Source organism: Tyto alba, unplaced genomic scaffold, assembly GCF_018691265.1.
Source record: "Tyto alba isolate M040663 unplaced genomic scaffold, T.alba_DEE_v4.0 Super-Scaffold_1000006, whole genome shotgun sequence".
Lineage (NCBI taxonomy): Eukaryota > Metazoa > Chordata > Aves > Strigiformes > Tytonidae > Tyto > Tyto alba.
Genome location: NW_024881272.1, coordinates 35,775,494 through 35,789,342, shown reverse-complemented (window position 1 = coordinate 35,789,342; position 13,849 = coordinate 35,775,494).

Sequence of the window (13,849 nt, the reverse complement as noted above, 5' to 3'; positions counted from 1 at the left end):
CCCCCGGCCGCCGCCTCCACGGGCGGCTCCGACGGCCACCGGCGCTGGGGGCTGCGCTGGCCGCCGGCCGCCCCGGGGCTGCGGGCGGTTCCGGGCAGGGCCCCCCCGCACCTTTCCGACAGGCGGACGGGTCGTCCTTCGCCTCCCTGGTAATAACCCCACCGGAGAGAAGCGGGGCTAGAGCTGGCACGGGATCCGGGGGCAAAGGCAAATTACAGGCAGCAGCTGGGGTCAAGTACCGCACGCCAGTGGATCTCCTTGCAGGAGCTGCCTTTGTCTTCCAGAAGACCCTCTGCTTTCTTTGAGTCGTGGCTCTGGATGCCAAGCACAACTCCGCCTGGGGTGGGCATTGGAAGTTACCTCTTTTGACGAATGAAAACTCCCTTCTCCCCCATCAGAGCAAATGCTTTTCAGAGCAAAGTCATATTCACTACCTTGGGATCAAATCCTGCCTCTTCCCAATGTCCAGGGCCATGCTCTGGTAAGCAGGGTGTAGGATGCAGTCCTCGGTCCTGTCTTCTCATACAGGCACCACGCACTGAGCACACCACCGCCTTTGAAATGTGTTTGCTTTTGCTTGAAGTTTATTGAGGGGTTTCTCGGTGGCTGGATTTATTTTTTTCAGAGCTCAGCTGCAGACATGTTCAGGGGACTTCTCCTGAAGTAGTACTTGGCTTGGTGAAAAGCAGGAGTCGAGGAGGTGTACTGCCTCTGACACTTAATACTTCTTTTTCCCTAACCGCTAGTCACTGTTGAAAATTTTGGCTGTTACACAGAGATAGGAATGACTTTGGTTGCTGTATGATTAAGGTGGTGACACTTACAGGAGCATGTTACAATGCATACCTCGTTGCACACTCAGTGGCGGGGCTTTCTTCTGGTGTATCAGTATGAAGGAATGTTCTTTGCAATGTGAATTAAAGGACAGATTCACTCTGTTTCAAGGTGGAAGCTTTCAAATCCTTGCCCAGCTAATATATGACTTTGCACGTTGATACAATGTTCAGCAAATGTATTAAAATAAAAACGTCTGTAAAAACCAAGCACATTTGAGACTATCTCGCTAGAGTTGTTTTGTTTACTAAGTGGACAAATTCGAGAGGGAGTTTGTGAAAAAAGGTGATTCATTCATACCAGATCTGAAAACCGCAGCAAGTCTCCAGAAATGAGAGCCTAGTTTGCTACCCACAGGTTACAACTGCCAAAATACTTGAGTGTGTCTACAAGTAGGGAATCAAGATTTCCCATTTTGTGCTACTGTAATTCTCTGAAATAAAATACATTTCTTTTGAAAGTGCAGAGGTTGCAGATGTTCAGTGTAGTGTTTTAAGTAGAAATAATGAATCGTATTCCTCTTTGTCTTTATAATTTTTACACTGATATGACTACATAACTCTTGACTGACACTCATAGAAATAAGTAGGGAAATTTTACCTGGTGCCAGAGTGATGTTGCTCTAGAGGAGAATGAAGTGCCTTGACAGTGTGTGTTTCTGTCCAGATATGTACTTCTATTGAGTTTAGTGCTTGAAAGCAGTCAAGGTGGAAGTATCATGTATGTTTAACGCGAGTCCACCTGCTTGTTCTGAGTAGTTTTCTGAGATTAACTAATCTGTTCACACATGAAAGCATGCTGGTCAGGATTTAAAATGCATCTTTGATCTGTGAGCACATTGTGGCTTTAGGAAAAAGTGTTGTGCTGTGGTACCTTAACTATAACTGTTGGGGATATGGATCCAGTCCTATATTCCTATTGCGGTCAGCAGCACCCCTGGCTATTGTGTCTCTGCTTTTGAAGGGCAGCAAGGAAGTGTTTCACTGAGCATATGTAAAAAAAAAAAAAAAAAAAGAAAAAAGTAACAGAAGAGATTGATTACTTAAGCAGCATGTTAAACAGCTAAAATTTACTGGTTGCACATACAGTGTTTTTGTTCACCTCACTGCTATGCACACAACTGCTTGTCACCTTCAAGGGGCTCAAGAGCCATGGTACTCTCTATTTGATACTCTCAGTACTCTTTATACTCCACAACAAAAGTCTGACAGAAGATGATTTTTTTTTTTTACTGGTGATCTAATGTTAATTTTCTATTCATTGTTTGAGCCTGGGATTGCAAGAAGGGGAAGAGAGTGACAGAGGGAATCAGTGGAGGTTTTAAAGGCAACTGTTTGTTTTAATTTGTGCAAAAAAACATTCAGAAATGAGTCAGCTCTGTCTGGTTACCTGGAAAAATCTTTACATAAAGCAGCACTTCACCATCTAATGTTTTGCTGTTCCTTAGTACCATCTGAATGTTGGTGCTTGAGCAGGAGAAAAATTATTTATCTAAGTCTCAGGGAGAGAGTGTCTAATGGGATGAAAGAAAACCTAGAATTCAATGGAGCACTGACTTGCCATCAGGGTTATACAGGCTATAATACTGACACTATTGTACTGCTGTGTTATAAATACCCAAACTTTTAAATCATCAGCAACCAGCCCTTGCTGGCATCGAAAGGCAGGTTAGCAAAATGAAGAATCCAGTGGTCTCGTGCTCAGCATGCTGTGCCAGAAGGCCACAAAACTGCAGATTTCCCATTGCCCTACTCCTAACCACTGAAAGGCTCCCAGTATGTGGACCCTGGTTGGGCTGGAGTCTGTGATTTTGGCAAGCAGAAAGATGACTCCCTGAAAGCCTGCCTGCCTTGTGCCCACCACAGCAGTAGCTGTGCTGTCATCGAGGTCTGTTTGTTTTTGCCTCCCACATGGCTACAAGCAGAGTAGGAGACATAGCCCTTCTCTGTCTTGTTTACTGTTTATACTCCACAGTGACTTTTGCTATGTTTCCATGTCTCATTTGCACTGTTATTTTGGGAACCTGCATTTTCTTGTAAGACAAAATCATAGAGAGTTCAGAAATGGAAATTACATTCATCCTGTCTTTGCTGCATCCCATTTATTGTATCTGCAGTTCATACCAGTGTTTTGAGGGTTTTTTTCATACTGGTGGTTAATCATGCCCCACGTTCTCATGGAGGAATGGGCCAAGACATGCGATGCCGCTTTATGTCTGAATGTTGGTGTTAAACGGGATATTCGGGATCCCATTGCAAGTATCCCAAACAGCTAAATTTCTGCAGAGGGGCAAGAGGAGAGTATATGGATTCTATCCAGTGCTAGAAGCTATGAATGTGTTACTCAGCTATTGTATGTATGAATAGATGGTATATACAAGAAGAATGGAGTCTGACCAGACAGCTATTACATCTAAAGACCAAAGAAGGTGTTGTTATAATGAAGGACTCCTTCCCATAAGGAATGAATAGTGAAATTTAGAACAATGATTGGTGCGGGAGATACATGAAAGGATCAAATGTGCAGTGCGCGTCTAACTACAAATAAGTCTTCTGGAACAGGCAGAGGCACTAGCTAGGACTCATCCCTGCAGTAAGATGGTGACTGGTGGTCTGATCTATGACAACACTTCTTGAGTGGACACAGAGCTCACCGCTTGCCAAACTGGCAGATAAGGTACTTTCCTCGCTGCCTGCTACACTGTGTATAGTTAAGAGCTCCCCCAGCAACGTTTCTTCATTTATGCTGTCATTGCCCATCTGAAGAACTTCAGGTTATTGTTGGCTGCAGAGGTGCACTCTGCATCCCAGTGGAGCAGCGTTTGCTCTCTGATGCTCAGATATCAGGCAGGCTGAAGATCAGCAGCTACGTGGCAAATCGCCCTTCTTGGACTTCTTCTCACATGCAGTGCATGCAGCTGCAGGCTCCAGCTCGCGGCAGGCTCCGGGAGCAGCCCTGCAGTGTGGGCTCACATGCTTGCTTAGGGTGAGAGGCTTGTCTGTGCATGCAGGGGAAGACCATGGGCACCACGTGGAGAAAGTTGAGGGGAGAGACCCATGAGCTGCACCAAGGTGGAGGGAGAGCCGCTGGGCCGTTCAACAAATCCTTTGCTTCATGCTACATTTCTTTTCTGCTTTGTGGCAGGGTTATGGCTTCTAGGCCAGGACTTACCCTATGACTCTAGCAACAAGCATAGGTGGGACATCAGTGGGCAGGTAGCTACAGTGTCCTCTGTGTGTGCAGAGGTGGGCTAATTTGGAAGACCTAACAAGGATTAATAACCCTGTGACCTCTAGCTGTCACATGCACGTGATACGGTGTGTGATGGGAAGAACCATGCGAAGGCTCAGCCGTCCGGTGCTGTCCCGTCACCTGCAGCTCAGGCATGACTGTTGCAGCGGGGATGTGTGTACCTCTCCTGCACGACTGCTTGCCCTGCAGTCCTGTCCTTCCTGCACAGCTCAGTGCCCCCCGGTATGGTAGCAAGGGCCAGCTCTTGACTGGCAGGCACCCCTCACTGCAGTGCTGCAACCACCAGAACCCCAGCCCTGCTGCGCTGCTGCTGCTCCGCACGCAGCAGTACTCACAGTTGTCTTTTGCTGGTCTCCTGGGTGAGTGTTTTGAGACACTCCTCAGATGGGGTCTGTGGGACACGTGTCTGATAGTTACCTGGGCATATTCAGTGCCTGAGCTAGAGAAGTAAGGCTGGGTTCTATGTGGGTGCTTAATAATGACCAAAGCAGGCTGCCTCGGAGTGAGGTGCCCGGCCGATGTGTCAGTACCAAACAAGAGGGAGATGTCAAGACAGTTCAACAAAGCATTTCTATCTTTCTTTTTTTTTTAATCAAGTGTCAGACCTTCCTCATCTTTAGGCTAATGTCTTTCTGTATATTGTACATTGTAGTTGAAGTTTCCTTGCACTAATTATTCCAAATAGCAGATTCTGTGTAATCATCTGTGCACAGCCCTGATATTGCTAAGCAAGTTCCTAACCAGAAATCCTAAGAAGCAGTGAAGTATTTATCTTGGAATCAAAAAATAAAAAGCTTTGTTTTGTTTTATTTTTATCTAGATGTAGCAATTCATGATTAGGATTTAAAGAGAGGACTTAAAATGACTTAGTTATGTTTTGTGTACTTCTTACTTAACACTGCAAGCAAAATAAATCAGAATGGTACTCATTCATTTTAATTTGTTGTTGTTACTAATTATATGATTAGGACCTCAAATAAAATAACATTTTTATTTGAGTAGAAAAAAAAATGTTTTAAAATAGGTATGTAAGAGAAATATAATTTATTCTCAGGATCATTCTTAAGACATAATGTTACATATATTCCTGGATCCTAATTTTTCTGCAGTTCATGTCACTAAAGAAATTCTGCTCAGTGCAATAGAAACATCCCTTCTTTCTAGCTGTGCCGTGTTTCAGGGTTTGTAGAGACACTGTGTTAGGTAGAATGTTTTTACTGTAAGTGAAAATTAAAACCACATATGTTTCACTAGTTTGATTTGGCAAATGGACTTGTTTTTATCCACTGTGCATAAGCATTTTGGTAAAAAGAATAGTTAACGTAGGGCGGCCTGCTCTGCAACTGCATCTTCCCTGTTTCACTGATCACATCTCTCATTGTGTCACAGGGGATGAGGCAGGTAATTCCTTCTGCCTCAGTTTCAGAGAACAGTTATACACTGGCAACAGAAAGTTCATAATTTTGAAGATCAGTTGAAGATGCTCCCAAAAAGTATTAATAAGTTTTTGTATTAGTCTTTAGCAAGGTACACATGAAGATGTTCAAGGAGACTCCATTCGGCTTGGTCCAGGGGAGTGAAGAGTTCTCCTATTTTCCAGGATCATCATCCTCCTATGCTGAGAGCCCATGGCCATATTGGTGCAGGATTTGTCTGTTTATGACCCTCTTTCTATTGTTTTAGATGTGAGGTATTGTTCAGGCAAAAGCACAGGCTTGTGGATCTGATGAGGAGTGCTTTAAAGACCATGATCAAGAATGAAGAAGGAAACAGAATTAGACCAGCTCAGTGAACAGAAGCGATGCTTTAAATATGTTCTGGCCTACATTCATATGTTTCCTTCCATTTAAATTCCCAAATCAAAACAGTTATTTTAGAGAAGCATTGGAAGAGTAATGGATCCAGTTAAGGGGTGTAATATCTTCCTCTGCAAATGGGATGCTGGAAGAAGGGGTTATTTTAAGGTTGTATGCGTACAGTTTGAAATACTAATAAACAGTCCTGGGGATAGAGTATGTAAACACACATGCATCTAAGAGTAGGTTTCATAGTCAGTTTTTCACTGTCTGTTCAGTGCTCTGCCCTGCAATCTGAAACCGTGGATTCCAGCAGCAAGGTCTCTGTGCCTCGTGTAAGAGTTCAACAATCTGCAATATGCATCTGAAAAAAAGTAATGTAGACCCCCTCTGGCCTCACATTAGGCTTACCCTGCTCAGGGTGAAGACAATGAATCTGTTGACTTCGACGGGGACAGGCCTGGGCCCACTGCCATCGGCACAGAACAGTGTCTGAACTAACAGGGCCCTGCTTACGGAGGTCACAGTGCCTCCAACGGTGGTTTCTGCCGTCTCGGTCACTTGGCTCACGTGGGTGTTCGATGACGGGAGGTTTAGTGCAATATCCAGTTCCAGAGTTTTGAATGGAAAATGTGCTCTCGTACCCGGGACACGTTGCAGCTGGATGGCCAGAGGTGCTCGGCGCTGTCCTGCCTGCGTCCAGGCGAGCCCGGTGCCACTGCCCGTGGGGAGCCGTGCTGGGTGGCCGCTGCTCCCCCCGGCACTGGGGCAGGCTGGGGGGGTTCTGGAGGCGGCTGGAGCTGAGGGGGGCAGGAGCACCGTCTGCTTGCTTGCACGCTGGCTTTTCCTGGGCAACTTGTGTGTGTAAGGCAGCAGTGAGCCAGAGCGCAGCCCGCGGCTGGCTCCTTTCACGCAGAGGGTCAGGTGTATGGTACTGCAGTACAGATCTGTGCTGCTTTTACAGTTCGTGTACATATCTGTTTTGGAGGGAAGTGATGCCTGTTTTACCTGGCTAGGCAGAAATCAGCCTCTGGGATATTTTGTGGCTTTTTGACTTGCCCTGTACACAGCAGACCCGTTTTGAGTTAAACCATCCCTACTGGGTTTGAGTCCCAGTGATTCAATTTAGCGCATTTTCAGAGCGTTCATACTCCTCTTAATTTTGCTTTTAATTTCTAAGAAAGGCCACCTTAGACAAATGGTTTAGTTCATATAACGTGTTACGTACACTTTTGGATGCAAAAGCTACTTGTGTATTTAGTGACGACAAGTGTAGAAGTTCTGTGTTTAAAAATGAAATTGCAGCACTGTTCGTGTAACAACCTTGTAATCCTTACTCTGTCAAAGTGCTCTCTGCCTTCAGTCTGAATAATGACCACAAGATTGGTCTTCTCTCTGCAAATTTTAAGTTTCTCATGGAAGTATGCACGTACACAGATGAAATACATATGCTTGTGTGCAAAGGAATGGTTATGCTGACATTTTAGAAATGCTGAGTGAAAGAGTATAATCCATAAATACTGGTAAATGCTTCAAAGTGCAGCAGTGCAGGTATAGGACTTTTAATTTTGCAGTGAAGCTTATGATTTCAGCCTTTTCTTCTGGAACAAGTTTGGTTTGGTTTGTTTTTTTTCCTTCTACATTTCCTGTGATCTCAAGTTCTAAAAAAAAAAAAATAAGCGAACAGTCTGATTAACAAAATCAAAACACTTTATTGAAATGTTGATGTTGTATTTTACTTCGGACGGTATTTTAGTTTATTGGACAACATTAGTTTCAAAACCTGGAAAAAAATAGGTGGAAATATGTTTTGTTTTACTGGAAATGCTTTCTCTTCACCTTTATTTTAAAACTAGCTTTCCTCAAAAGTAGTGTATTTTTCCCAAAACTGTTTCACTTCTAACAAGCTGGTGTTTTCTGAGGTACATGCGTGTATCAGAAATTTTCTGACTGGTGTTGGTGTAAAGCCGTAATTGTTTTTTCTTTTGAGATGAGGTTCAATTTCTTTAACCACTTAGTTGAATTTTGCCTGTGTCAAGTTCCATGCACGAATCTCTCTCTAAACATGGGCGGGATCCAGCTGTGTTGTGGAGGAAGGGGTGGGATGGCTTTGCTGATGCAGGAGAGGAGCTGTGGCCAAGATGCTGTCCCCAGTAAATTGCTGCCTTGGCAGAAGGCCGGGTTGGAGCTGCGTGCCAGCCGGGATACCATTCTCACTGGCAAAGTGGAGACATGCACTTAACAAAATTTATCTTACATTTTCAAGTTAACTGCTTCTGGAAGGATTAGCAGGTTAAAAGCCAGTCACCCTAGCTTTATCTCATTTCAGATGTTGTACCGTCAAAATATTTCCCTATAAAATACCAGGGATCAGGCTGTATTGCTTCTGGAATCAAGGGCATTTTTCTATCGAGCTGAGTAGGCTAAGCTTTGCTGTGGTGCTGTGGACTCAGAAGAGGAGGAACTTGCACATTTTCTCCAAATCTGTTACCAGTGTGCAGAAAAGCAGCTGCATCAGCAGCCGCCTCGAAGTCAGAGAGCATGTATGGGACAAATCGTTGAACACGAGTGTGTGTGGTTTATCGGGGTCAAAGCAGCTGGTCGTCGCAGGGCTGGCCAGGCTGGCAATGCCACTGGTGCCTGGGGGGCACAGGCTGCTCATCTGGTGGGCAGCCCCGTGTCATGGTGCCCCCCCTCCTGCCCGTGCCACAAGGGACTTGCTCCAGACCTGCAGATAAAATGAAGGAGGGGTGAGCTGGGTGCTAAATCTGTGTATGCCTCAGGTGCCTTGCATGGATTACCTTGTTTATTTTTGGCAAATGATGCCACCCTTCAGTGAAGAGCTGCTGAAGACTATTCCACCACTGCCTATAGAGTACTTGGAAAGCCTCAACTTCAAGGCATTATTGATCTTGATCCAAAGGCAATGGAAGTATCTACATTAGATTTAACAGCCTCTGGAACGAGCACTTAGGGAAATGTAATGTCTTATTTATGGGCTTGCTTGATACAAGAGTGCCAACAAAAGAAAATTGTTCAAATGCCTCCAAATTACTAGGTCTTGAGCATCATTCTGGCACTTTCTTTTTTTTTGGGGGGGGGGGGTTGGGCGGGGGAGGGACACACATCCTTTTTGGCAGGGTGGATGAGTTTTGACTCAAAAGTGAGAAGTCAGATGTTAAGAACTAACATATACCAAAGAGGGAAGCCCTGAGAGCTTTCAGTCTGTGTGCCATGAGAGATGCTTCCCCACTCAGACAAACGCAGCCTACAGTCCTCTTTCCTGCAGAAGGAGCCCCTCACCATGTTCCCCTCAGACCTTAATGAGTTTAGTCTGCAGGATTTCCTCTTCCGGTGACATTATCAGAAAAAATTACCCTGTACCATTACCTGTGGGCAATGAAGGTTGACAGGCCTCCCCCTGCTCTCCTCTCCCAGACTGCGTGTGACTCCCTGAGACAGGAAAGCATTGTCTGGACTTGACCCTTTGAAGTTTCCCTCACCTCCACCTACCAGCTCGCTGCAATTTCAGCGCTGTGGTCCCCGGTCCAGTGCGCTTGGAGGCTGCGGGTGCTGCCATGGTTATTGCAGCTGGGTGCTACGGTTGCACGTGGGGGGCCCGCTCTGTGGGAGCCTGGGGGGTGGGGGTGGGCTTGCAGGGGCTCCCCAGCATCCCTCCTGCCCAGTCCTGGGTGGCCAGGGCTGGCCTGTGGCCCATCGAGGAGGGGTGTGGGTCTGCAAACTGAGAAGGCTGAAGTGATGCAGTGCAATTATTTCTCAGGCTTAACTTCAAAGATGTTTAAAGACAGAAAAACATGTTGGAAAAGAGCAGTCACTCCAGTGGTAATAAATGAGCATCTTAGCACAGTGCCAGATTGAGGCTCTCATGTTTGTTTCCACTGGTTCCCGGTTTACCAGCTAGTGCCCAGACCTGGCTGAGGGGGCCCTGGTGTTTGTCCTGCTGCTGCCCACCACCACCAGACTGTCCTCGAGGGTCCTGGCCTGGGCCCTGAGTGCTGGGCAGGGGGTGTGCAGGGTGTGGGGCTGCCTCTGTCCCCCCTCGCTGCTGTGCAGCTCGGTGGCACGTTTGGGCGAGGGCTGCTGCCGTGTGGCACGGCTGGGTCTGGAGGCTGGCCTGGGTCCCTGGTGCCTGCCCCGCGGGTCGGTGGGTTGCAGGGACCCGGTTATGTGTGGCCCTTGTGCTTGAACACCCTCATCCTGAGTATCCTGTCCTGTACTGCCTCCAAGGCAGGCTTGTGAGACTAACCCAGGTTTCTGGCCTTTTTGGAAGAAAAAGGGTGTATGGGATTGTTCATAAAACACTCAAATCTAACTCTTCCAAGAATGACTACACATGACCTTGCTCCTGTATTTTTTACAGCAGGCAGAGCAGTGCTCCTCTGGCTGTAAAACACTCGGGGCTTTGCTGCTCTGGGGTGCAGCAGCATTCTGCTGGTCCTTATGTGTGCAGGCAGAGGGGTCCAGCAGCACAAGCGATGAGGAGATGTGGGAATTTGCCACCCACAGACGAGTTTGTTATGTGTGCAGCCTCGATAACCCCAGCACCGCTCAGTCCTGTAGCACCCTGGAGTCAGACAAGCCTAAATGTGTATTTGCTTGTTTGCGTGGCAACAAATTGTCCTAGCCATACTCTGTGAATGCTGAATTAAGTCCTTGGTGAATGAGGGTTGAAATTGGAAGGAGCTAAGTAAGCCTGATACATGCTGTGTATTTTGTGTTTGTATACATAGCTATTTAATATCTTATAAATTTTCCCACAAAATGAAACACCACCTCTCTTAAGGGAATGGTTTTCCAGCAGTTATGAAAACCAAGGTCTGTGGCATCTAGGTACACACAACTATAACCAAACATCACTTTGTTATTGAGTCTTTTGCTTTCCCTCTGATTTTACTTTTAAACACTCATTGCATGGCTGTATTGTTCATCTTGAAAATTTCAGAAGGGTATACCTCAGGAGTGTTTTCTCTAGGACTCTGCTGGCTTCACTTTATATTTTTTGGTTATGTCCACAGCCAGGCATTCTTCACCCTATGTTATGTGACTCGGAATGGTTTCAGTTTGCATCCACTTTGTCATTCTGTATCTCCTATAGAACTAGTATACACAGAAATGCAGATCCCTGTCTGTACCACTCAATGAAGAAATATAACTCTATGCACTAACTCCAAGGGCACCATAAATGCTACAGCTTTGATGAAAAATGCCTACCTATCAAACAATGGGGACGCCTTTTTGCAAGATGGAGTGTCTCAATTCTTGTCTGATAATTTTGGGTAACAAAAGGTGATGTCCTGTGGCATCAGCCCTGGGAGGGTGAAACAAGGCTCAGGAGAATACTCACTTTTCATGCCTTGTGGTTTCAGTGCTGGGTTCACAGAGACTGCAAGGAGGACTCCCAGGAAAAAGGCAACATTGTGCTGCTTGGAGGGTACCTCGGAGAACCATCTTTCTCCCTGGTCATAACTTCATCCCACTTTCACCCTCTAGGGAGGATGCACTCTGCAGAGAAGGATTTACCATGGCTGTTAGCAGCAGTTAGTTCTGGTATTGCTTTCTTCTCCGGCCCAAAATGCTGGATTGCTGAGAAACTTTCTGTGACTGCTTGGGAAAAGCACCGCCCTCTTCAAGCCCCATCTGCAGGGAGGTAACTTGGCATAGCTCCCTAGTTTTAATGCGTATAAGGGAGGATACAGGGGGATTACTGCTTCTTGTGGAGCATTTCTCTCCATGGCTGCTGTCTCTCTAGGGGAGCAAGGGACCTTCCCTGGTCCCAGGTGAGGCAGCAAGTATTAAACCCCAACTGGGGGGACCTGCTATAGATTTACATTGCTATCACCGCTTCTGATTCCACAGCTTTTCTGGAGCTTCGTTAACCCAGTTACTTGATTCACAGCTTGGAGAATTAGTATGGCTTTCTGTAACTGGGAGGCCTTCATGTAAAGCTTGATCTTGGTGTCATTTTCAGTCAGTTTCGTAAGTTTATTGGGCCTCAAAGTATTCTGTGGCTAGAGGAAATGCTCTATGTAAAACTCACAGCTTCATCTGGTAGTGATTTGTCATTTACCATGTTTTGGGCTTGCTGCCAGCTCAGCTGTTGCCAAATGAAAGGAAGACAAGGGAATAAAATGATTATCAGGAAAAAGCTTAGAAATGTTGCAAATGAAATAAAAGAAGAATAGCTTAAAACTAAGATGAGAATATATAAATCAATTGCAGAAATCATGGGGTCAGGCAGCAAGGGATTTCAAGTTTCCCCTAGACTAGAGTCCTTTTCACACTAAGAACATTTCAGTGTTACCCTTCAAATATACAAGATCAAGTGGACCACCAAGAAAAATTTTCTGTGAACCTGTAAAACTGTACTTATCTCTGTTTTGTGTATCTTTATATGGGGTATCTATTATTAGTGGTTAAAAATCCTGTTATTATTACACATTTACTCTGTGGTGGGAACCAAAGGCCAGGGAGGTATGCAAACAGGCAAAAGGGCAGTTTCTGACCCAAAGAGGACACAACTGCAGTACTCTGGTAGGAGATGCTGTCCCTGAAAGGGCTGTTTCGCAGTGCTGCAGTATCACAACAGGCTGTCTGGAAACTGCCCGTGGATTTACTGTCACATCCCCCAGCAGCCGGGGGCTGGTCTGCCAGTACTGCTGCAAGCTGGGCTTCAGGACTTCTTCTCCTGGCTGCTGGTCTGCAAGGCTGGACTGCTGATCCCTGGCCCTCTCTCGACATCCTGCAGTTACTGGTCTGTTTTCATGAAGCTGGTGCCGTATGGGAGGTACCTGGTGATTTGAGAAGCAGCGTGCAGGGACCTGGGAATGGACTGGTGTCCTTTGCCTGCTGAATAGGTGGAAGAATATACTCAAAGGGGATGCCTAAATCCACAACCACTTTGAAAGAGAATCCTGAGTTTTAGTTAATGGAAGTCTTGGTTTGAAGGACTGAGCACTATGGGTAAAAAAATTGTATGAGGTACATCGGCTTTCAATTATAATATTTAGTTTGTGTAAGTAGTTGTTTCTTTACACTTCCACTACCGGGTTTTGGTTTAATACGCACGTTTGGGCAGAAGTTGTGACTTTATGTTCTGAAAAAATAAAAGGTCAAAAGATAAGAGTGATTCAACAAATACTTTATCCAAATATCAGGCACTTCTAGGGCTTGAAAATGGTTTTGGAGACAACTCCACAGGTCTGTCACCAGCCATCTGTGAAGGGAACTTCCCACAACTTTTAAAGCGCTCCTAATTTAATAATTTTTCTTCTCAGCTGTGTGAGGTAAGTCAGTAAAAAAACAGAGGTGTAGGGAGGTTAGTGACTTGCCTAAGGTCCTACAGGATCAGGGTCTGCTAGCATGTGCTGGGGGTGCACAGGTGGTGTGGTGTGAGGATGCTCTCTCATTACCTTGGGACAATCATGCTGAACTATGGCTAGGCAAGAAAGGGGAGGCACTGGGTGGAAGGGGTCATGCCAAGCGCCAGGTCAGGGAGGCAGAGGGACAGCCAGGGAGACATCCTTTCAGTTACTCCTCTGGTTGGGGGGACAGGCATGCTGGGGCAGAAGCAGCTCCCATTTATTCACCCTGGTGCAGTAGTCAGAGGTGAGTAACAAAGTCTGGGCCCGCAGCAAGAGCAGCAGCACTGTAATCCTACTGCATGGTACCTGACGTGCAGATGTGGGCTTCTTACAGGTTTTTTACCTTTTGCTAGAGAGAAGCTGAACAAAGCAGCAGCTATTCTGGTAAAGTGGCACTTCTCTAGACTCCAACTCTGCTTATGATGTCCCAGTTTTCTTGGTCCAGATACACTCTCCACTAATGAACTGCAAGGACTGCATTTGCTCTTTTTTATCTGTTGTTCTTATCATGGTTATCCTTCCCATGGTTACTACTGCTACTTTCATCCCTTACTCTCCCTTCCAAATCCACTCTTCCTCTTCCTG